Consider the following 26,509-nt stretch of genomic DNA (forward strand, 5'->3'; position numbering starts at 1 on the left):
AATTTACCATCAACACCTTTTCAGGGGAATAACTTCTGTATTTTTAAGTTGACAGATCTGGTTGAGGGCTTATTTTTTAGCGAAAAGAGTTGTTCTTTTCAGCCGAATCATAGGGCACGTAACTTTTAAAATCACTTATTAGAACATCTCTTGTGAGGGTATTTGATGAAAAATTGTATATACCGTATTTTCCGGACTATAAGGCGCACTTAAAAGCATTGGATTTCCGTGAAAATCCAAAGTGCGCCTTATAGTCCGGTGCGCCCTATGTATGGCGCTGGGCAGCGGACCATACTTACATAGGTCTCCGCTACCGGAGACAGCAGATCTCCAGCGGGAACTGCAGACCATGCGGCACGAACAACTTCTGCCGCGTGGTCTGCAGTTCCCGCTGGAGATCTGCTGTCTCCGGTAGCGGGGACCTATGTAAGTATGGTCCGCTGCCCTCCTCCACCTCCCCCTCACCTTCCCCGCTCACCTTCCCCACGTTCCCCGTCGCGTCTCGGCGTCGCGTCCCTTCGCCGCGTCCCGCCGCGTCCCGTCGGGTCTCCGCTCCGCCCCCGGACCTCCGCCACGCCCCGCTTATAGTCCGATGCGCCTTATATATGGAATTATTACATATATAAGGCGCATCGGACTAATGCGCCTTATAGTCCGGTGCGCCCTATAGGGCAAAAAATACGGTAATGGGAAGTTTTCAGGGTTTTTTTACGTCCTTCACCGAGATGGTAGAATATTAATTTAGATTTATTGTACAGATTAATACGGCGCATTTATTACTGAAGTGCGCCACAATTCTGTCTGCGCCACAATTTTGCAGTATGAACAAAGTGCACCAAGAAAATTCTGTACACTTCGCTAGCAGTGCAGGGGGCACCATATTCATGAAGACATATGCTAGTTTTGATGAATCTGGCGCCCCCTGCACACTCCACAGTCAAACTGCACATAGTACAGACTGCACTAATTTTGATTGTTTTTTTATTTTGTCATTTAATGATTAATTCTTCAATATTATTACAGGATCTAAATATTTATTGTACATATTGTATATATCTGAGTTGGATCTTTATGACATACAGTCTTGCGGAAAGGCTGCGTGATATGTCGGGAAGCATCATTAATGTCATTATTTCAGCAGGACAAGAAAGGACTAGCTGATCTGGGCTCTGTGCAGTGATGTTGGCTTTGCTATGCTAACGTTTGCTCAGTGACTCAGAGTTGAATCATAGGTTTCTGCAGGTGTACACTCAGAGACTCTGGACCCATTCCATGTCTCATTGGATGCAAATGTTTACTTCATTAGTTCATGGGGTTGCTCAGCAGTCCAAACCTGCTCATTTTATGAAAGTTTGATGAGAATGTAGTAGTTTTCTACCTGATTGACATCTATACTGTGTAACTAACTGGTGATATGTTAATGAAAGGGTTAGCCCATCCAGTTGGCAAGCCATAGAGATTGGGTAGTTAAAATAAATTCAACTATGATCTGGTGGGTCTACATAATGAAATCTAAAAACATGTATACATCTAGAATTAGGAGACCTGCTGAATGTTATATTTTGAGGAAAGTTAGAAAATGTGGGGCTTTCAGGCAGTATTAATTTTTTAAAGGGTTATTAAATATTTATTTCAGTAAGGAAAATCTAATGCAGTCAGGTAAATAAAGATAAAATATTTGGGATATAGTACTAAAAATTAGATGGGTTATATTTTTACATAGCCTTTACAGTTAGCTATTAATAAAAATACTCCCAAAATCAACACCGTGGGAAGATTTTATGATGTGCAACTATTAAAAAATTGTAAAAAGTGTAAAAAGTGCTTAAGCATCATTTGGGGAAAATTGTCTTACTTTTTTCCAACTTTCCCCAAATGTCTCAAATATGTAATAGAAACATTAACATCTCATATGCCCCACTCATCAAATTAATTAAGCTTATCTGACATAAAAGCTCCTAAGACAGGTTAAAAAAAAACTGATGCAAGAAGCCTGGTTAATGATAAATCTCCCCTCCCCATGTGTAAGTTTACAGAACATGATTGGCAAAAAAAAGTTTTTAATGTTGTTTGATTATTTTTGTAACTCCAAGAATCATTCTAAGTAAATGTGAATGAAAGTCTGTTCCTTCAATATTTTGGAAAACCAGTTTGTTTCCTTTTTTATTGACCACATCAATAACATTATCTGGATTTAACCTATGTTTTAACATTTGGGATATTTCAGGATACCGTATATACTCGAGTATAAGCCAACCCAAGTATAAGCCGAGGCCCCTAATTTTACCACAAAAACCTGGTAAAACCTATATTTTTTTTACTCGAGTATAAGCCGAGTTTGGGTTTTCAGCACATTTTTTGTGCTAAAAAACTAGGCTTATACTCGAGTATATATGGTATGTTGCAATATGTACAGAAGTACCTTTTAGCATTTTTCATTGCTTCCTACTTTACATGCTCTATCTCTTATCTTCACTAGCTGCTATTCATTCTGCTCTCTTTGTTTTACTCATAGAAAAACCACTATAGATGGCATTATAGAATAGTACCACTACTGATCTGAATAAAGCAATTCACGTGAGACAGAAAACTTACTTTCATTTGCAGCAGTCTCTTTACACTACCTGAAATTTCAGAGTAATTGTTGTAATTGGGATCATGAAGGAGGGGACAAGGTAGAAAAACAGGTGTAACAACTATGTTTTTTAAAGGGATGATACACAGCTGCATAAAATACAAGACATTTTAGTGGTTCAATGTCCATGGCTGTTATTTGAAAGGACTATGTGAATGCTATGTTAAATTGAAGAGGATGTCTTAGTCAGAAATATTGTTTTATCAATAGACTATAGTTTTATGAGGATCAGTGAATATTAGGAGAAATAAACATTTTTCTCTCATATGAAGCTTCAATAATCTAGCCTGTACCTTTGATTTATACAAATGTTGTGATCATGTTAGGACAGGCTCAGAAACTGCTTGTCAATTAATTTCTTACAACAAAATAAAAGAAAAAGATTTTAGAGCTATGCTCAAAAATCCAGAATGTAATTAAAAAAAACTTATATTACATTACAGTACAAAGCCACATTGACCATTCGGATGTTTCGCTATGTAAATACTTGGGAATGGCTACGCAATTTTGCTCTAATTGACTGTGTAGTTTCCCTTGGATTCTCAATTCCTGCAACTATGTATTTTACTGGCAGCAAGTACAGAAAATACAATAAGAATAATTAGGAGTGCAGGCTAACTGGAAATTGTATACCAAGCTGAGGACTTTCATGTTAAAATGTTCTAACATATCTTACAAGCTACCATATATTTAGAGCAAGGGTTTTTTAGCACCTTGTGCTGTTTGAATGGCATTCCATTAGTTTGTGTAGTTTGTGTATTTAGACAGTCTTGAACCTGAGTATATATTTAGTATGAAAATGTTTTCATGTCTCGTAAAATGTAAAACACAGTTCTCCAGCAAAGGTGCTAGTTTTTTTTCCCATTTCTTAGTAGCTTTTTTTCCATGTGATTAAGCTTTGACATTGTGTTTTGAGTCACACCATATCAGCGGATGTCAGCTTTACCACCTCGTATGAAGCTTTCAGGGATTTTAGTAATAGAAAAAGCACTTGCTAGCTCCCACATACTTCTTATAATCACAGAACTTCTGCTTTTGATACAATAATAACAATAATGTGTAACCTTGCGGATGTAAAATACTGAAGGGCTTGATAGGCTCTCCAATACAATAACCCTGATAAGTTTCTGCACAGATAAAAGTATGACGGTCACATGAAATTATTTATCCTGAGCACAGAAAATGTTGGGTTCCTGGGATTTAATTCAAAATGGAATGCTTATTTATCAGCTATTTCAGTACACGGACATGTAACGAGATGTTTGCTGATGACAAGCACGTGAAGAAGGGATAATTCATGCATTCCTCTATTGTCATGTAGGGTTGTAGTTTTAACTTGTTTTGTTTTAGGTTTATTTGAAATTTTCAGTTCTAGAAAACTAGTTGAAAGCCAACATAACAAACACCAAAAATGATAAAGACTTACATTGTTATGTCCTATATAACAATAGTGGTGACTTCAGAGTATACACAATGTGATACAAGTACAATTACCTGAGATAAACCTAGAGAAAACAATTATATAGCAGTGTAAGATGATGCGATCAGAAAATAATATTCATTTAGTCCATAACTATTCTACTGTGACAATTATGTAATTTTACTATTGCAATGAACCCTTGAACAATGCTAACCCTACAAAAGGCGAACCACCTCACATGTACAACTGATACTTATCATTAAAAGGGTTACATATGTTAATATATAAAGGTTCACTGGTGATGTTGTAGATCACACTCCCATTACAACCAATGCCTGCAGCCTGTATTAGGCTGCTGTCAGTGCGTGCAAGTGATGCCACGGCTTAGCCTCTGTATATTCACAGAGCATGCTTCAATGGAAACCTTATTGATGTCCTATTTTACTTTAAATCAAGTCATGGAGGCAGGGGAACTACAGCATAGAGTAAAGCTACCCTGCCCTCCTCACCAACACTGACACAGCTATCCCAACCCCCCTTAGGAATGAGAGAGACATGTTGATGAGGAGAATTCCTGAGGGAGTGGTGAATGAGGAGGTTATTTTTTCTTCCCACATCAAGTGTCTCTTTCAACCCCCTCCTTCCTAAGGGAGTGGTTAATGATGTAGCAGAGCCTAGTCCTCACCCATCCCTCAGAAATTCTCTTTAACTGGGTTAGGAGTGTCAACGTCATTGAGGAGGCTGTGTCGCTTGACTGGATGCTGGAGCCCACACTCCATGACAGGACATCAATAAAAGTCTTTTTTTAGCATAATGGTGGTTCTAATCCCATGGATTGAGGAATTAGTGTAACATGTATAAAAACATCTAAAAGGTGCTGTGTGGTTTTTGTAGATTCACACTGAAGGCATCAAAACTATAAATTAACACATGAGAAGGTATATATCTAAAAAGTATGAAACAACTGAAAATATGTCTTATATTCTAGGTTCTTCAAAGTAGCCACCTTTTGCTTTGATTACTGCTTTGCACACTCGGCTATCAAGAGGTAGTCACCTGAAATGGTCTTCCAACAGTCTTGATAGAGTTCCCTGAGATGCTTAGCACTTGTTGGCCCTTTTGCCTCCACTCTGCAGTCCAGCTCTTCCCAAACCATCTCAATTGGGTTCAGGTCTAGTGACTGTGGAGGCTGGTTCATCTGGTGTAGCACCATATCACTCTCCTTCTTGGTCAAATAGCCCTTACACAGCCTGGAGGTGTTTTTGGGATCATTGTCCTGTTGAAAAATAAATGAACGCAAACCAGATGGAATTGCATGCCGCTGCAAGATGCAGTAGTAACCCTGCTCATTCAGTATACTTTCAATTTAGAATAATTCCCCAACAGTGTCAACAGCAATGTACCCCCACATCATCACACCTCCTCCTCCATGCTTCATGGTGGGAACCAGTCGCACAAAGACATGGTGGTTGGAACCAAAGGTCTCAGATTTGGATACATCGGACCAAACAAGTCTCTGCTGCTTGTTGCCTATCCTTAGCAGTGGTTTCCTAGCAGCTATTTTTACCATAAAGGCTGCTGCACACAGTCTCCTCTTAACAGTTGTTGTAGAGATGTGTCTGCTGCTAGAACTCTGTGTGGGGATTGACCTGGTCTCTAATCTGAGCTGCTGTTAACCTGCGATTTCTGAGGCTGGTGAACCGGATGAACTTATCCTCCGCAGCAGAGGTGATTCTTGGTCTTCCTTTCCTGGGGTGGTCCACATGTGAGCCAGTTTCTCTGTTGCGCTTGATGGTTTTTGCACCTGCACTTGGGGACACTTTCAAAGTTTTTCCAATTTTTTGGAGTGACTGACCTTCATTTTTTAAAGTAATGATGGCCACTTGTCTTCCTTTACTTAGCTGCTTTCTAGCTGCAGTCTATTCAGTGGGACTCCCACCCCTTACTACATACTAAGAGCCATTATTAACCCTTCAACCCCCTTACTACATACTAAGAGCCATAATTAACCCTTCCACCCGCTTAATACATACTAAGAGCCTTTATTAAACCTTCCACCCGCTTACTACATACTAAGAGCCACTATTAACTCCTCCACCCCCTTACTAGATACTAAGAGCCATTATTAACTCTCCCACCCCCTTACTACATACTAAGAGTCATTAATAACTTTCCCACCCACTTACTACATGCTAAGATTCATTATTAACCCTTCCACCCCCTTACTACATGCTAATAGCCATAATTAACCCTTCCACCCCTTACTACATACTTGAAGCTACACCCTGCCTCACCCTATATTTCCTACCAGCAGCGGGATGGAAAAAGAATATACTCACCTCATCTCCTCCTTGGCATCGGTGACGAGTATCTGTCTTTTTTGCAGCGCCGGCAGCGTAATGACGTCATTACGAGCGGCTTGAGCGCTGCTGCTGAAAAGACTAACAGAGCAGGAAGTGTCACCGCGCATCAGTTCCTGCTCTGTTCCAGCTTTCAGCTGTATTGGAGTACAGCTCCAATACAGCTGAAAGGTGTAACGAACTGGCGGCTGCACAGATTTTAATCTGTGACAGCCGCAGCGCCCAGCCCAATACAGCCCTGTCCTCCAATATCGTCAGAATATATTTATTCTTTTCCAGGGGCCCGGTCATGGTTGCACCCCCTGCTCCCGCAATTGTTACGCCCCTGCTCAAGTCTCTCCAGAGATGCTCAATTGGGTTTAGGTCAGAGCTCTGGCTGGACCAGTCGAGAATGGTTACAGAATTGTTCTGAAGCCACTGCTTTGTTGTTTTAGTTGTGTGCTTACGGTCATGGTCTTATTGGAAGGTGAACCTTCAGCCCAGTCTGAGGTGCAGAGCACTCTGGAAGAGGTCTGCATCCAGGATATCTCAATACTTGGCCTCATCTTTCCTTCAATTGAAACTAGTCGTTATGTCCCTGCAACTGAAACCCCCACCCGTAGCATGATGCTGCCACCAAGTTTCACTGTTGGGATTCTATTTGGCAGGTGAAGCAGAGCCTGGTGTTCTCCACACATACTGCTTAGAATTAACACCAAAAAGTTCATTCTTCACCTCATCTGATCATAGAATCTTATTTCTCATAGTCTGAGAGTCCTTCATATGTTTTTGCAAACTGTATGCACGTTTTCATATGTCTTGCAATGAGGAGAGGCTTCCGTTAGCACACTTTGTTGTACTGGTGTAGGGCCCGAGCTGGAGGAGGGCTGCAGTGATCGAAGTCTTTGTGGAACTTTCTCCTATCTCCCTACTGCATCCCTGAAACTCAGTCACAGTGATCTTGGGGTTCTTCTTTACCTCTCGCATCAAGGCTCTTCTCCCGTGATTGCTTAGTTTGGCTGCATGGCCAGGTCAAGGAAGAGTTGTGGTCATCCTAAACTTCCCTCATTTAAGGATTATGGAGGACACTGGGATCTGTATCTTGCAACAATTCTGTCTCTAAGCTCCTTGGGCAGTTCCTTAGTCTTCGTGATTCTGTTCTATCAGTTGAATTAAACATGGCTGGATTCCAATGAAGGAGTAGAACCATCTTAAGGAGGATCAGAAGGACATGGAAAGCATGTGAGTTAAATGTAATATTTCAGTTTTTCAGGTTTAATAAATTAGCAAAAATATCTAAATTTCTTTTTTTTCTGTCAAGATGGGGTGCAGAGTGTACATTCACAAGAAAAAAAAATAACTTTATTGATCTTACCAACTGGCTGAAATTAATGAGAGAAAGAAAAAATTTAAGAGATCTGAAACTTTCTGAATACACTGTACCTGCAGCATCTGCCCAATATGTGCCACAGAATTTATCATGCCAATGTAACATACTTACAGTTTGTGTGATGTCAATGTGAGTGATATTTCTGTAGTGTGAAGTGAACATGTATCTTTTTGAAGGAAGAGGAAAAGAAATAAACCTTAACCAGGGCCTATACAATCAACATTTACTTCTGAAAAGGAAAAAAAGAGGCGTAGTCTGCATCGTCACTAAGTTCTTAAATAGACTATATACAACACAATGACATATACTTGCAACATGTAACATTTGAACAGGTTATAAGACATACCAAGCAGAGGAATAAAACACAACCGTAACAAGTATCAACAAACTATGCAAATTCTACTGTTTGATCTCCTGACAGCACAACACACATAATATTTCTGATGTAGGATTATAATTATGTATTTTGTGCCCTCACACCAAGATGACACATTTATGATATAAGCTTGTTGAAACTGTTGTAATGTATTGTCCAATACTTTGGAAGATCATTGAACACTTAAGGAATTAATGTGTGAACAAATCTCATGTCTCCGGTGTGTCTTTTTAGATAATATAGTTGTTTCGTTAGAACCTCTAGACCACACCTCAGAGATCCTCTTTTCGTGTGTGACAATTTAAAGCCAAAGGTATTACTCTTGTAACAGTAATGTAGAGCGCTGAATCAGGACAGATCATAGAGCCTCACATTCATCTAATGAGGAGTGGCAAGAAATTCATAAAGTGCATTTTCTGTTCATCTCTCTCTGTCATCCAGGCAGACATTATAATAGGAGCAAAATGATTAAATGACTGGAGATTTTATTCAAGACCAATTCAAACTATAATTTAAAAAAAATGAAAAGGCATAGGAAAATTATCTAATCAAAACAATGGACTCAAATGTAAGATGAGCCATCGCTCTCTGATTCATAGCGCGCGGACAAGAAAAGATTATAGCCTCATTAATGTTCGCGCCACAGAAGAAAATGACAGGCTTAATTCAGGGTTGGTTTGTACCAGGGCAAATCCCCTGACCATCTATTAGTGAAGGAGTGTTCTTGCCTGCATCTCCCAGGGCTAATGGGAGAATCGGTGTGTACCAGTAATTCATCAGGCACAATGGACAGTTTATTAAGATCTCCTGGGAGTAGTTCTCAGTCAAATAAAGGAGTGATTCAGAGGCGTTTTGCGTTACTGGAAAGTGCACACTGCATCTAGGTTAACCTTTAGTGCTCTATGGGAATGTAGCCAACATCTTGAAGTTCACACAGCTGACCAGTTTTCTCACAGTGCACATGGTATATATGACAGAAAAGTACTAAATACCCTTATAAAGAAAAGGCCCCAATGCTATTCTTGGTTTATACAAACAAATGTTGTGGTGATGCATCTTATTCCTGTATAAAAGTAATAATAATCTTTAATAATAATCTTTATTTTTATCAAATTCAGCAGCGCTTTACAGATTCTGGGGAACATATACAAATAAAATAAGACATTACAGAATAATAAGAGTTATACAAAACAATAGGAGTGAGGACCGTGCTCGCAAGAGCTTACAGTCTATGAGGATGAGGGGTGACAACAGAAGTATAACAACCTGTGTAATGGTTCAGCTATTTTTATAAGGGGGGTGGAATAAAAATAATTTAATAAATAAAAAATTCTGCTGCTTCAATTTTTTTTCAGCTGGCATCTTATATACAAAGTCCAAAATCAGTGGGACTGCAAAGAAAAATTTTCCAGATAACAGATGACAGGTGAGTACCCAGAATTGGTTAATGAAAAATTAAAGTTGCATGCAGTGACCGATTGTGATGGGTCTGCCTAAATAAATTAGTTTTAAGAGAACGTTTGCAGCATTGGGGTTTGGGTATTAGTGCATTAGGGCATTCCAGAGAACTGGTGCAGCTCTGGAGAATTCTCGCTTGAAGGAAGAGGTATAGACACCAGAAGAGAGAGGTGGAATATTTTAGTGAGATGAGAAGTGAATACTGGGGAGAGAGACTGTATGAGATATGAGGGGATGGGATCACTAGTGCATGTAGTGGGGCGAGCAGAGGAGAGGAGCCTGGAAACCTCTTCCTTTGTGACTGACTCAAAGGAAGAGAGCAAGCAGGATGAAGTAGCGGAGGGAATGGGATCAATGGAGTTGGAGGATTGGGATATGTCGAATCCTGTAAATCTTATATTTAAAGTAAGTGGCCAGATCTGCAGCCCCAAGGTTTGTAACAGGTGGCCTAACCTTTGGTGTTAGTAAGGAATGAAGAGTACCGAAGAGCCTTTTAGGATTGTTAGAGAGAGAGGATATTAAATTAGTGAAATAGATCTGTTTGGTGAGATGGAGGGCAGTGTAATAACTTCTAAGCAAGAATTTGAAGTGCAGAAAGTCTGAAGATGTGTATGATTTTCTCCACAGACACTTAGGAACAAAACAAATAGCATTCACATGCAAAATATTAAGAAATATTTTTTCTTTTGCAGGTATCTAAATCATATCTAAACTATCTACTATCATTGCCTTAGACTCTACCTCCAGTGCTCAGATCGTCACAGATTTGACAGTTATTGTAAATTTAGACAGGAAAGGACTGGCAGACAATGGCCCAATGCCCTGTGTTGCATTTTTAAGGTGTTCAAGGCATAAAAAAGTCACAAATTTCACACATACCATGGAATTTGTGACTTTTTGTCCTTATTGTCGGAAGCTTAGTCAGCCATATTTTTTATACCCTGTCCCAAAAATCTGGTGCAGGTTATAACTATAGATGAGCGAGCACTAAAATGCTCGGGTGCTCGTTACTCGAGCCGAACATTTCCCGATGCTCGAGTGCTCGTTTCGAGTAACGAGCCCCATTGAAATCAATGGGAGACCCGAGCATTTTTCAGTAAAATTATAAACTGAACGAGCACAGTGAAAGTACACAGTGCAGAACAGATTGCAGATGTTCGGGAACATCTGCCATCTGTTCCGGAGACACGCGTGCAGAACTGTGTTCTCCGCAATAGTATTTGAAGAACAATATGTGTGAAGAACAACTTGCAGATGTTTGGAAACATCTGCAAGTTGTTCTTCACACATATTGTTCTTCAAATACTATTGCGGAGAACACCATTCTGCACGCGTGTCTCCGGGACATCTGCGATCTGTTCCGGAGACACACGTGCAGAACGGTGTTCTCCGCAATAGTATTTGAAGAACAATATGTGTAGAGAACAACTTGCAGATGTTGCCAAACATCTGCAATGTGTTCTTCACACATATTGTTCTTCAAATACTATTGCGGAGAACACCGTTCTGCACGTGTGTCTCCGGAACAGATCGCAGATGTTCCCGAACATCTGCAATCTGTTCTGCACTGTGTTCTTTCACTGTTTTCTTCAATTAAACATTTAAATTAAATGTTTTAATTGTATCTTTTTACTGTTCTTCACTTTTTTTTTTAAAATTAAATGCTCGTTATCGAGCAGGGCAAATACTCGTCCGAGCAACGAGCCGGTCCGAGTATGCTAATACTTGACCGAGCATCAAGCTCGGACGAGTATACTCGCTCATCACTAGTTATAACTCAAAATCTACACCAAGTTGGAACCTCTTAGTAATTCTGGAATGTTGTGCAATGTTTCCAACTGCCAGGCAACACACTTGTATTGATACATCTGTCCCAATATCAATATCTATATCCACTTTTATTGTAAAATCATGTATGTGCAAATATTGGGACAGATGTACTTAAAGGAAACCTACCACTTGAAGTGGCAGGTTTCCGATGGCAATACCGAGCACCAGCTCAGGGTGAGCTGGTGCCGGAGCTTATTTTCGTTAGTGTTTTAAACCGTGGTATCGCGGTTTAAAACACTTTTTAAACTTTATAGCCGGCGCATGGAGGTACGCGCTCGGCGCTTACCATGCGCGCGGCTCTCATTCACTTCCTATGTAGCCGCGCGCACGGTAAGCGCCGAGCGCGTACCTGCCTGCGCCGGCTATAAAGTTTAAAAAGTGTTTTAAACCACGATACCGCGGTTTAAAACACTAACTAAAATAAGCTCCGGCACCAGCTCACCCTGAGCTGGTGCTCGGTATTGCCATCGGAAACCTGCCACTTCAAGTGGTAGGTTTCCTTTAAAAAAAAGTGTGTTGCCATCTGGAATGTGACTTCTCATGATTGTAGTGGTTGTCCTGTAAATGCAAAACAAGTGGGACAACTCATTTAAGTGATCAATCCTACAGCTTAAGGCTCCCTTATCTCAATAGGATAATGCCACACCATTGAATGTTAGGTGTCAGGCACCCAAATGCTCCTTTTTCCTTGTAATTGAACAAAGTGTGTCCTTTGAGAAAGTTATTGTCCCGTTCTGCGAACCTCCCAAATTTCTTAAATTTTTTTTTTCCACTTGTTGATGCCTATCCCAATCAAATCCATAAAAGTCCCAACAGCTGGACTCCCAGCGATGATGACCATGTGGATCCCGGAGTGCCCCATGTGAAACGAGCAGTAGTGATTGGTCACCACGCTATTAACATTTATGGGATGAACAGAGCAGTAGACAAGTGGTGCCTTGACATATGCCCTACCACTCCACTCACATTGAGACCCAGATTTCCGTGATCATTGATGATCTTAGTTGTCAGATACCCCGAGATCAGAAACGTATTCCTCTATCACCTGAATAGTGCATATGTATCATTGGTGGAAAACCCCTATAATTTAAAAATGAAGACTAATGATCATTCATTAAGGACATCGCCCTTGTAGCACCCTTATAGAATACACTATATATCAGCTTTTCTATCAGCCAGCAGATTGATAGGATGCAGTCATCACTGAAGCTCCAGGTCCGGTGGACTACAACGTTAAACCTAATGCTAAGAATAAAATCCTGAAAAACAGTTAAAAGAGATGTTAGAATTTACAGATTTATTTGAAAAGATTAATGTGTAGATTTATATCTTAAATTTTACAAGTGACACCGAAGTCATGTGGGCAGAACATGTGAGACGTGTAACCAGATGTTTTGAATCTTTCATGTTTTGTAATTATTTGTATCAAGGACAAAGCCCTTTGTGTTTCCAGTCATTTTGAGAGCAATAATTGCCGGAGAATATTGCTGAAATACAGGTAGTGGAAATCCTGCAGCTTATTTGTTTTTCAACTACAACTCCCATTAGTTGTCAGCCAGCCACTTGCTAACTGATAGAAATTATAGATTGACAATATCAGGGCGCTTGCTGTTTGTCTGCCCTGGCACTGAGCTAGTTTTGCAGTATATGTGATGACTACTGATGACTGCCTAAGTGGGCTATTAAGAACAATTTGCCCTCCAGGTATAGACCTGTCATGTTTAACATGAATAACAACACACAGCTGACATAATGATCTTTCCTATGTAGAGACATTATTGCAGAGGCATTTTTTTCTTATAACTGTAATAACACTTTATGTGTAGGGTTTACTGTCAGAACTGGGCCATTTCCCTGAATGGCGTATTAGTGATTATGAATTTATCTCAGTGTTGGCTGCGGTGCCCTGGGGTATATGAGCACAAAGCTTATGTAACCAGAAATATTTTGTGACTCTGTAAATTGACAGAGACAAGTGAAGGTGCACTTGGCATTGTCTGGGAAGGTCATATTTTCCCCAATCATTTTGTTTGGCAGCTTGTCCGCTTTATCTTGCCATTCATCTTTGCCAAAACTTGAATTTACTTCCGTCAGATTAACTGTCTTCAGCAACAAACTGGCATTCCTTCTAAGGAGCGAGGATACGCGGATAAGCTTGAATGACATCCTGCCTCTCTCAGTGGAGCCTCTCACGGGTTTGTCAAATCAGAACTGCTAAGTTTGCACAGATGGCATCACATAGTCAGTCATCAGTCTTTAATATGTTTAATTAGACAATACAGCAACTTCAATTCTAGTTCTTAATTTAGGATTTATCTGTTGGAGATTAGCTGAAAATCAGACTCAATGCAGGGAATCATTTACACTCATTAGAGGGCTCAGTAAATGCTGATATTGTGCTGAAAATATTGCCGACAAACTACACAAGGATTCCCATAGTTGTTTGGGATGGGAATCATTTATCAGAGACTTCCAGTGGCAAAAAAAAAATACTGAGGATGTTTAATCACTGAAAATGTAGAAGATAAATATTTTAATTTCAGACTGCTCATGAAGATTACCCTACTTGGCTCTGTTACATGGAAGCCACTGCAACCAATCAGTGGGCAAAAAGAAAAAGACTGCAGCAGCACAGTGTCAAAAACTCTAAGAAGGGGGGAGAGTACAGGTCAAAAACTGTTGTACAATACAGCAGGAAAAAGAGGCTGTATATCTAAATCCAGTCCAGTGAAAAATCAACAGTGAGTTTATTTCATGTGTAATATTTCGATTTTGACATCTATCTCAAGCCAGGTGGTGACACCAAAATGTTGCACACAAAATAAACTCACCGTTTATCACTGTTTTTCACTGGAATGGATTTGGATGTGCTTCCTCTTTTTCCTATTGTACAACAGTTTTTGCCCTGAACTCCGGGGCACCCTTCCCCCTTCTTAGGATTTTTTGTCACTGTGCTGCTGTGGTCTTTTTCTTTTTGCCCACTGATTGGTTGAAGTAGATCCAATGAACATGGACTCTTCCAGCCAAGATGAGATTTCCAGAACAGGGTTAGTATACTTTACTTATTTCTAATGCCAAAACATTGCATTATCAAAATATACAATTATTTTTTTTCTCTCTTTAAAATTAAACCTCTACAAGCTGAACACTTTTTGTGAAATCCAAATTGTTACGTAAGGAAAATAGCAAAAAAATTATCTGCAAAACCTTATACCGCTGCAATAATTTATTCTTGGATACCAAGATAAAACAAAATGAAGAATTTTTGGGACCCTAAGGGTCAGATTTGGATTTGGCCTTAAGTGGTTAAGGATCAAAGTACTATGTTTAGAAATAAGCGTCATCTTTCATGAAAAACAAAGAATCTGACAATCTAGATCCACAATACAGCAGTTTATGTTTTGCCATGATTGATCAGAAGAACACAGAGGCATGGGGCCCAGCAGCATGAAATGCTTTATGTACATTATCATTGGTACATTGTGTATTTCACTAGGATTATAATATTGTTATTCCTGACAGTTATGTTTTAGAAGGAAAGAAAAATGTCAAATATATCGAAAAAGCACAAAGAATAGTAAGTTACACTGACAATATAAAATAAAAGTCCCCTTGTAACTAAACATAAAGATTAACAGAATTATTTCAAAGAACATTTTCTCATTTTTATATATTCCTTTTATTCCCATTTTTATTATTGAAATCTTTTATTGATTAGATACATTAAATTGTTTCTAATGTGTGCAATTTTGGTGCCTTTTTTTCGAAATTTTCCATTATTTTTCTCACTAAAAGAATCATATGAAAATATCATTATTTTTGCAAAATATTTTTCTGCAAGATAATCAAAGCCTAAGAATTATATGTAAAGACATACAAAGGAGGTTGCCCAAGCATCTCCTCAGCCTTCCTATTGGACAAAACAGAAGAATCTTATTTACACATAAGTTTTTTTTCTCACTATGCTATGCTTCTCATATTCAGTGCTTCCTAAATAAATGATGCTACAGTCAGAATCTCCTTAATGGGGTTGTCCACTTTAAACAAATTACAGCAAATAATTAATATTGTTTCTGTAACAAAGAGTTATTACATTTTCCAATATACTTTCTGTGTCGATCTCTACTTGCTGTCCTTTTATAGAAAGCTTCATTGTTTACTTCTGCTAGATAAACACTGGTCCATGGTCCTGTCACACAGGTGCACAGCTTGCTGGCATCACACAGTTTTGAGACATGCACCTGTGTGACATAACATGACCAATGAGCGGTGTTTATTTGCAGGAAGTAAACATTTAAACATCCTTCCTGATGCATGACAGCAAGCAGAGATGTTGGAAACCTATGAAGAATTGATACAGAAATTATATTGGAAAATTTTATAACTTTTCATTACACAAACAATTATTTGCTGCAATGTACTTTAAATGGACAACCCCTTTAAATTCTGTTACATACAATATCCCTATTTTATTACAGGGAACCCCTATTTAATGTTATATATAGGCACCCCTTCAATAATTAAATTGTATACACCCCTGAGTTAATTCTAGTATGTAATGCCCCACATTATCTGCATGATATACAATGTCGCCCCTGAAATCAATTACAGTATATGATAAACTGTGCCTCTCCCAAATTAAATATCTACTTACAGCACCCTCCTGAGTAAATGATATACAGTTTCTTTCTAAATCAGTTCTCTTATAAATCATTTAAATATAAGATATTTGGGGCGGCTGTGTATAAATGAATTCCGGTGGCAGATTTAATAATCTTAGATTAGAGATGAGCGACATTGCGGGATGAGCCTGATTGCTTTTTAAGTTTCTGTCTAGGGTACGTCTCGCGTGACTGCATGGCCGCCAATCCGGCAAATTGACGCCCCTAGCTACTAGACATTGCTGTGATTGGCCAGGAGGGATTTCCTCCGCTTATGTCTATTAAACATGTATAATATATATTATGCATATTTATATATAATAGATTAGGTAGGGTATATATATATATATAAAAACACAGGGGGGCACTGTAGTTATGTAGTTAATGAATTTAAATATATATTGCACCCCCTTAAATTAACTGTAAAGCTTACAATATCAAAGCATGATATATTTTCCCTCTACGTCCACTAACAAATAATTTATATGGCTTTGCCAGAATAACTAATACATGGGTTTCCTAATTAAAATCGATAGGATCAGCACCATTCCTATTGATCAATTTTCATATAAAAACAATGCCCAGAAATAAAATGAAATACTGATTTCACTGGCGATTCTTACCGTATATACTCGAGTATAAGCCAACCCGAGTATAAGCGAGACCCCCAGTAGTATATAGCCAGACAGCTCCCAGTAGTATATAGCCAGCAAGCTCCCAGTAGTATATAGCCATCCCAGCATGCCCCCAGTAGTATATAGCCAGTCCAGCCTGCTCCCAGTAGTATACAGCCAGCCCAGCCTGCCCCCTGTAGTATACAGCCAGCCCCCTTTAATATACAGCCAGCCCAGCCTGCCCCCAGTAGTATACAGCCAGCCCAGTATGCCCCCATCAGTATACAGCCATCCCGGCCTTCCCCCAGTAGTATACAGCCAGCCCAGCCTGCCCTCTGTAGTATACAGCCAGTCCAGCCTACCCCCTGTAGTATACAGCCAGCCCAGCCTACCCCCATTAGTATAAAGCCAGCCCAGCCGGCCCCCTGTAGTATACAGCTAGCCCAGCCTGCCCTCAGTAGTATACAGCCAGCCCAGCCTGCCCCCAGAAGTATACAGCCAGCCCAGCCTGCCCCAGTATTATACAGCCAGCCCAGCCTGCCCCCAGTAGTATACAGCTAGCCCAGCCTGCTCCCCCGATGTCCGCGCTGCTCCCCCGATGTCAGCGCGCCTTCTCTTCTGTCTTCCGTGCCGGTCTTCTTTCTTCTGTATCAGGCTGCAGGGCTGGAAAGAAACATGGCCGCTCCCTGCAGCCTGATACAGAAGAAAGGAGATCGGCACGGAAGACAGAAGAGGAGGCGCGCTGACATCGGGGGAGCCACGCAGACATTGGGGGAGCAGCGCTGTGCATCGGGGCCACCGTAGGGTGAGTATATAAGCTTTTTTTTTTTTTCCTACTGGGCTCGTTTGTTGGCTCGTGTATAAGCCGAGTTTATACACTCGGCTTATACACGAGTATATACAGTACTTTAAATGATGGTCCCCTTGACTTGATTGAGCCACGAGTAAGATGATATCGAAAAAAGTAGATAATTTACAGTGTGCCTTCCTAAGTTCTCTATTGCCTGTATGGATTTTAATACAGTTTGGAAAAAAGTAGCAGATTCATTTTTAAGGAGTATGTCTGCAGCAGGATCTTTTTTCTACTGTCTTTAAAATTGTCTATACCCGAGAAGCTCAGGTGATCCACCGCACGGACAAATCCCTATATTGATGTCCATATGCCAAGAAAGGTGAGCTGACTTTTTCTTTCTCTATATGTGTCCTTGGCTAGATTACTCTCCCGAATACAGAATGGTCTCCTGAACACATGCCCTCTACTGTTTTATTTTCTGTGTTTTTTCTACAGATATATATCAGATATTTCAATGGTTTTCTCATCTTCTTGTACTATGACAAGCCCATTGGTCCACTGCGTTGCAATCTTCCTGCATTACTGTAGGTGTTGGCCTTCTATGTCGTAACTGCAATTTTCCATATCCATTGCTTATTTTCTCCATCCCCCCCCATCCCTACATGTTCTTACTATGTAATTCATGCTTGTTGCTTAAAAGCTGTTGTTCGACATATGATCCTTTAATAAAGAATATTAAAAAAAATAATAATAAACTAATTTACCCACATGGCTCCACTGCAGAAGCAACAACAGTACAATGATGCCATTGCATTGTCCTGCCTGTGTCCTGGAGGCCATCACAAATAGAGCTGAGAATCCCTGCCAAAACTCATATACACACAGATGAAATAGATCTCTTTTTTTGTGAAATAAAAGTACTCACGCTTTTCTGTCTGCATCACATACTATTTATGTCAAGGACAGGGGGTCCCCATGGAGAGGAGGCCCTTGGCGGGGGACCAATATGTTCACCTCCCATGGGGGTAGTCATGACAAGTATACATTGAACTCCTAATTATGTTCCTTCTTAAAATAAATATACCATATTTTTCAGACTATAATATGTAACTTACTATAGGAAGTCCTGCAGATCAGGGGCCCTGGGCTGTATGAATAATATAGTCCCGAAAGTCTGGAATTCACTTCCTACATAAAGTACTAGAATCAAGCTTCTTGAGGAATGGATGAGGCGTCCCTTCTGCCTGCTTGCAATCTGTGGTTTCAGGTCATTTGGAGGAGCAGCAAAAGCACCGAAATGGCTCTTATGCTTATTGTATTGAGGGCATGAACACATCTACACACAACTATAAACACACAAAGCAACACACACAGCACTGCTATACACACACATAAACATACTCGACACTACTACACACTTACTAACCTAGTGCTACAAACAAACACAAAGCAACACACCCAGCACTGCTATTCACATACATGAACAAACAATTTACTGCTATACAAACACATCAACACACTCATCACTGATAAACACATACATGAACACACCCAGCACTGCTATACACATGCAGCAATACACCTAGCACTGCTATACACACACATGAACACGCACAAACACCTCTGGTAAGTTGGTCTGACACTGATTGCTACACATGCACATACAGTTAGGGCCAGAAATATTTGGACAGTGACACAAAGTTGGGCTCTGCATGCCACCACATTGGATTTGAAATGAAATCTCTACAACAGAATTCAAGTGCAGATTGTAACGTTTAATTTGAAGGGTTGAACAAAAATATCTGATAGAAAATGTAGGAATTGTACACATTTCTTTACAAACACTCCACATTTTAGGAGCTCAAAAGTAATTGGACAAATAAACATAACTCAAACAAAATATTTTTATTTTCAATATTTTGTTGCAAATCCTTTGGAGGCAATCACTGCCTTAAGTCTGGAACCCGTGGACATCACCAAACGCTGGGTTTCCGCCTTCTTAATGCTTTGCCAGGCCTTTACAGCCGCAGCCTTCAGGTCTTGCTTGTTTGTGGGTCTTTCCGTCTTAAGTCTTGATTTGAGCAAGTGAAATGCATGCTAAATTGGGTTAAGATCTGGTGATTGACTTGGCCATTGCAGAATGTTCCACTTTTTTGCACTCATGAACTCCTGAGTAGCTTTGGCTGTATGCTTGGGGTCATTGTCCATCTGTACTATGAAGCGCTGTCCGATCAACTTTGCAGCATTTGGCTGAATTTGGGCTGAAAGTATATCCCGGTACACTTCAGAATTCATCCGGCTACTCTTGTCTGCTGTTATGTCATCAATAAACACAAGTGATCCAGTGCCATTGAGAGCCATGCATGCCCATGCCATCACGTTGCCTCCACCATGTTTTACAGAGGATGTGGTGTGCCTTGGATCATGTGCCGTTCCCTTTCTTCTCCAAACTTTTTTCTTCCCATCATTCTGGTACAGGTTGATCTTTGTCTCATCTGTCCATTGAATACTTTTCCAGAACTGAGCTGGCTTCTTGAGGTGTTTTTCGGCAAATTTAACTCAGGCTTGTGTATTTTTGGAATTGATGAATGGTTTGCATCTAGATGTGAACCCTTTGTATTTACTTTCATGGAGTCTTCTCTTTACTGTTGACTTAGAGACAGATACACCTACTTCACTGAGAGTGTTCTGGACTTCAGCTGATGTTGTGAACGGGTTCTTCTTCACCAAAGAAAGTATGCGGCGATCATCCACCACTGTTGTCATCCGTGGACGCCCAGGCCTTTTTGAGTTTGCAAGCTCACCAGTCAATTCCTTTTTTCTCAGAATGTACCCGACTGTTGATTTTGCTACTTCAAGCATGTCTGCTATCTCTCTGATGGATTTTTTTCTTTTTTTTCAGCCTCAGGATGTTCTGCTTAACCTCAATTGAGACTTCCTTTGACCGCATGTTGTCTGGTCACAGCAACAGCTTCCAAATGCAAAACCACACATCTGGAATCAACCCCAGACCTTTTAACTACTTCATTGATTACGGGTTAACGAGGGAGACGCCTTCAGAGTTAATTGCAGCCATTAGAGTCCATTGTCCAAATACTTTTGGTCCCTTGAAAGAGGGGAGGCTATGCATTACAGAGCTATGATTCCTAAACCCTTTCTCCGATTTGGATGTGGAAACTCTCATATTGCAGCTGGGAGTGTGCACTTTCAGCCCATATTATATATATAATTGTATTTCTGAACATGTTTTTGTAAACAGCTAAAATAACAAAACTTGTGTCACTGTCCAAATATTTCTGGCCCTAACTGTAACATACATCCCAACCATCCTGGATCCAGCGGAACAGTCATGGATTTCAGGCACTGTTCCCCTGTCCCTCCCAGCAAAAAGTATTACCTGGGGCATCAACTCTATTGGGTAGATTGCTATGGTGATACAGGGAGCCATTAGCTCTCTGCATCACTGCCTGGTATCTGCCGTGTCTGTACACAGCATTAGCAGTTTATTTGACAGTTTATTTGTTTTTATGCAACAAAACAGTGGCCATAAGACATGGAGCAGAGAAGGGGGCACAGATAAAGATGCACAATGAAAGGCAGGCAGAGAAAAGGGCACAAGCAGAAGTGGAGACCATAATAAGAAGTGAAGCAGAGAGGGGGGGGCACAATAAGAGGAGTAGCAGATAAAGGCATACTAAGAAGGGGAGCAGATAAGGGGCAAAATAAAAATGGGAAGCAGAGAAATGGGGACCAATGAAAGGGGAGTTGGAACAGAGAAATGGACCACAATAAGAGGGGAGTTGTACAGGGTGAGAACATACACAGTAAGAGTCAGTAATTTAGGCATTATACTGTCTAGGCATACAAGGGGGTGGGATAAGGGGCAGAGCAAAGGGGTGGCTTATTATGCAAAAAAAAATAGCCCTCTTCTCTTTCTTCGAACCCAGAGGTTGAGAGGTGTGACAGTGACACATCCAGCACTGTTATACCTAGTCTGAGCTGGCAGCATGGGAGGTCAGAGTGATCACATGCTTCGTACATCAATCAAGGTTCAAGAAACTCTTGTCAGGACAGCAGGTCACGTAAAATGCTTCATCACTGCTTCACCAGATCTCCAGGACACCGGTCAGGAGGGTTTGGCAAAGATAAGATACACGCAATTTTTAACAAGACACAAAAAGTCTTTCTGATAGTCCAAAAAGTATGGTAAGTCCTATCAATGTATTAACAATGGGGTGTACACCTATGGTAATGACTTCTGACATACTGTAACAAATACAAACTTGTAACATAAGTATCTTCATTATACCTTTCACTGATGATCTTTTGATCTCATTACAAAGCTATCATACTAATCAAACTTTCACGTTTAACTTTAAGAAATTGAAATATAAAACCGCTGTATTAGCTAAGCCTTGTCTGCAAGCAAGTAAATAATTTGTTTCCATGGTTTCATTTGTATGAAGTTTGAGTCCAATTCAATACCAAATCACACATTACATACAGATTTTCAAGGCCATGGTAGCTGACTCGGACATTCTCAGACTCATTCATTGAAGATCATAATAGAACCATTGTCATATTTCGATCTAATTAGTAAAAGTATTTTAATGTATTTTAACATGAAGAACTTCAAATGAATATTACATTATATATTATATCTAAAGTATTTGTAATTGAATATTTTGTGTGATTTGAAGGGCTTTGTAATACCTAATCATAGAACGGTCTTTATCTTTGAAATGTCAATATACAGAAAACTGTATATTCATTTATTGGCAATACCTAAAATAATGAAAATAAAAAATATGCATTTTTAAACTTAAAATTCCTTTTCATTTGATCACAAGATATCACAAGATATCTATATGTGTTATGCGAGCAGCAAAACTAGTAATTGCAATGCCATTAGGGAAAGTAGGTAAGATACATATGTGTGATGGGACTCCTCGACCTGAAATCATCAATAAAAAGATATTTTTAAAGAAGAGGAGCTTCTTATCATAGTAGATAAGGATCAAAAATGATGAAAGGTTCATCAAGTTCAACCTGAAGTTGTTGTACGGAACCATATGCCAAGATCAGGCAAATGCCAGGAGTTATTTCTGTTCTATAGAAGGTGCTATAGGTCAAAAAAATAGTAAATCTAGTTGCAGTCAGGATTCCCTTCAGCAGAACTGAGAGTAGCAACTTTCTGAGAGTACAAGGTATCAAAACAGCTGATTGTGTAAGGTAAGTGTCAGCACCTGTCCAGCAACCGTGCAACCACAACCAGGCCTAGTGCTAGCTGTCAGACTAGGTAAGTGGTGGCGAACTCACCCTGCAACCTCCCTGTGGGCTAAGGCCCTGTCTACAACAGATAAATCACCCTGGCAAGGGCAAACCCACTATCAGGAACCTAACTGACAGTCCTTGAGTGACCCTACAAGATGACAGGAAGACTTACTTCATCTGGCAGCTGCTGGATGGTGGAGCAGACAGGTAACCGGAATACTGAGATAGAGCAGTGTTCACACCGGTGCACAGAAACAGACACAAGACTAAGACAGGGAAAGCGAGATAACATCGGGAGAGACAACAACCCTGATGGACAAAACACAGATACAGAAAGACAAGTGAAGTCTAACAAACCTGGTTAAAATCAAGATGGCAGCAAAGGTACAGAAACAATAGCAAATAGAATTGTAGGTAGGCAAAACAGAAGTCAATACACAGAATATCAAACAAAGATAGCAAGAGCACCCGATACACAGGTAATACTGAATAACCAGCAAAGTCTGATGGGAGTAGGCAGGTATATAAGGCAGTTCCCGGGCACGCCTCCAGCAGCACACTGGAGGAACTGTCCATCAGGCTAGTAAGCCTTGCTGTGCAGGCTAAAATGCAAGGAGCAGGGTGTGGCTCAAACACTAAGCCACTGTTCACACACAAATTAATGTCACCTATTCTGCCATCTGTGGATAGTGTAACGTTTTGGCACGGAGGTTACAGTAAGTACTCAATTTAATATTAAAGTGAACCTTTCACCAAGAACATAATTTTAGCTTGTGTAATGTTCCAGTAGCCTATGATGTGCTAATTAGAATGTAGAAACATTGTAAATGAATTCAGTAGTTTATGATTTATTTTACATTATCTGGCTCCCTGCCAGCAGCGTCTGGTGAGTTCCAGGATGGAGGGAATGTAAATCAATCTTATTTAAACTACTGGAATGATTCAAAATACTGACAAAGGCATTATGAAAATAGCATAGCTGTCACCAAATAAAAATCACATTCATTTTAACTCCTACCATCACACGTCGGCTGCGGGTGTATGCAGAGGGCTCACAGGCTGAGCTCACTCCATAGAAGGTGAGTGTTTTCTGCATATTAAGTCGGTGCCAGTCAAAGGCTGGTGACATGTGGTTGCCACCATCTTAGCTGACATTATTGCTCCCCGTGATGTCTTTGGGAAGCTACGATCTGCAGCCATGACAGCCTTGAGTCTTTATAGGACCTGTAAGACCTGTAAGGCAGTATATGGTTGCATCAATCAGACAACTTAGGGTAAAGTACACCAGGGGGTCTGGAAAGTAAAAAAATAAATATATTTTAAAAACTAAAAATTCAATGGGACCGTAGTCTAAGTGGAACCCGGTGTTCCCCAGAGCCCGCCGCAAAGCGGGATGGACTTGCTGCGGCAGAATAGCACCAGGTCGTTCCACAGGTGCGACTATCCCGCGGTGGCTGCCAAGGTAGTAATACAGGAGACACCAGGACTCACGTCAGGAATTGCAGGAGCTGGCACACAGGAATGCCGAACCACAGGGACGGACTGGCACACAGGACCACCGGAACGGACTGGCACACAGGAACGCAGGACCACAGGAACAGACTGGCACACAGGAATCACAGGAACGCAGGAATCACAGGAATGTAGGAATCACAGGAACGCAGGAATCACAGGAATGTAGGAATCACAGGAACGCTGGAATCACAGGAACGCAGGAATTACAGGAGAGCTTTCTCTTCATGGGGAAGACTTGAAGATCTGGCAAGGGTCACAGGAAGACGCAGAAACTTATAACAGGCCAGCGGCAATTACCGGTGCGCTGACCCTTTAAATCTGAGCGAGCTGGCATGCGCATGCCCTAGGAGATGGGGATGTGCGCGCCGAGCCACGGGAGCAGGAGAGGACATCGCTGGAGCCAGGGGAGGCGAGCAGAGCGAGCTCCGGAGTGACGCTGAGGGGCACGGGTGCGCCCGCGATCGGAGACAGAGATCGCGGGAGCACCAGTGACACACACTCTTTCCCTAGAGCTGATATTAAAAGAAATAAACAGTAAAAATCATAAAGATGCTAGCAATCGCCGCCTCTCAAAATATCTGATCTATTAAAATGACAATGATAACAGTTATTCTCAGTGTTGAACCCCATGATGGAAAATAACGGCAATTTTTTGTCATTTTGCCACATGTAAAAAATTTTATAAAAAGTGATCAAAAAGTCTTACGGTCCCCAAAATGGCAGCAAAGAAGTTATTTAGTTATAAGCGCCAGAAGATGGCAAAATAAAGAAATTGTTTAATTGTACAGAAAGTTTACATTTTTTAAAATGTATTAAAATAATACCAACAATAAAACCTATTTAAATTTAGTATCCCCTTGATTGTACTGACCCAAAGAATAAAGGAGACGTGTCATTCAGTAAAAGCTGTAAAAACCAAGTCCAGTCCAAACCAAATTGACGGAAATGCGTTTTTTCACCAATTTCATTACATTTGGTATTTTTTCCCCACTTCCCAGTAAACAGCATGGAATATTAAATACCACCACTATGAAGTACAATTTGTTATACAGAAAAAGCCCAAACACGGCCCTTTACATGGAAAAATAAAACATTTGTTGATATTTGAAGGTGGGAAGTGAAAAATGGAAACCCAATAATGAAAAACGGCCTGATCGTTAAGGGGTTAAGGACAATCAACAAAACACTAGTATGTTCTTTCATCCAAATAAGGGTCAAAAGGGCTTTCAACTATTTTCATGGGATGATATAATATAATATAGTAAAATAATGTTCAATCTTTATCAAAGTTTTGACATACTGCATATGAGGCAAAAACATTTACAGTGAGCCAGAGGCTCAACTACTATCTATGAGGATTTTCACAAACTAATGGCTTCAATAGCATTATTCTTCTTCACATGCCTGATGTATGTACTGATGTATTTGTTTTTGTTCATCTATGGTGAAGCAAAAATAAAAAGTTATGAATTTTAACATAGGAAAACAAAAATAAAACAAAACTTATATAAGCACATGCAGGGCCGGTTCTAGACAAAGTGGGGCCCTGGGCAAAACCAAAAGTGGGGCCCCAAAATAAAACAATTTTATGACCAGTCATAGTCAGCAAGAGGCTCCCTTTAATATGGTAAAGCAAACTGTAAAATGGGAGAATTTTATTGGAGATAGATGATAGGAGATTGATGGACAGCACGGTGGCTCAGTGGTTAGCACCACAGCCTTGTAGCGCTGGTCAACATCTGCAAAGAGTTTGCATGTTCTCCCAGTGGGACAGGGACTGATTTGGCAGGTCTGTGAAGTGCTGCGTAATCTGTGTGCACTATATAAATAAAGAATTATTAATTATTATTTTTATGATAGAAGATAAATATGAAAGATGAAGAGAAATAGAAGATTGATTAATAAATAGAGAAAAAGTGAGACATATGGTCAGATTATAGGAGATAGATAAATAGACAGACAGATATATAGACAGGAGATAGATGATAAGCATTTTCACCCGGGAATTCAACCAAGGGGTATCAATCCTTTCAACACCCGGCATTTCTGGATATTTTGTCACGTTATTGACCAGAGCAATTTTTACAATTTTGACGTTTAAAAAAAAATTTGAAATTGCTGCAAAAAGAATTAAAAGAAAAACCCAACAAACCACATAATTTCTGAAAGCAGAAACTTGCCCCATTTTCAAAATTGCATTAAAG

Source organism: Engystomops pustulosus, chromosome 3 (genome assembly GCF_040894005.1).
Source record: "Engystomops pustulosus chromosome 3, aEngPut4.maternal, whole genome shotgun sequence".
NCBI lineage: Eukaryota > Metazoa > Chordata > Amphibia > Anura > Leptodactylidae > Engystomops > Engystomops pustulosus.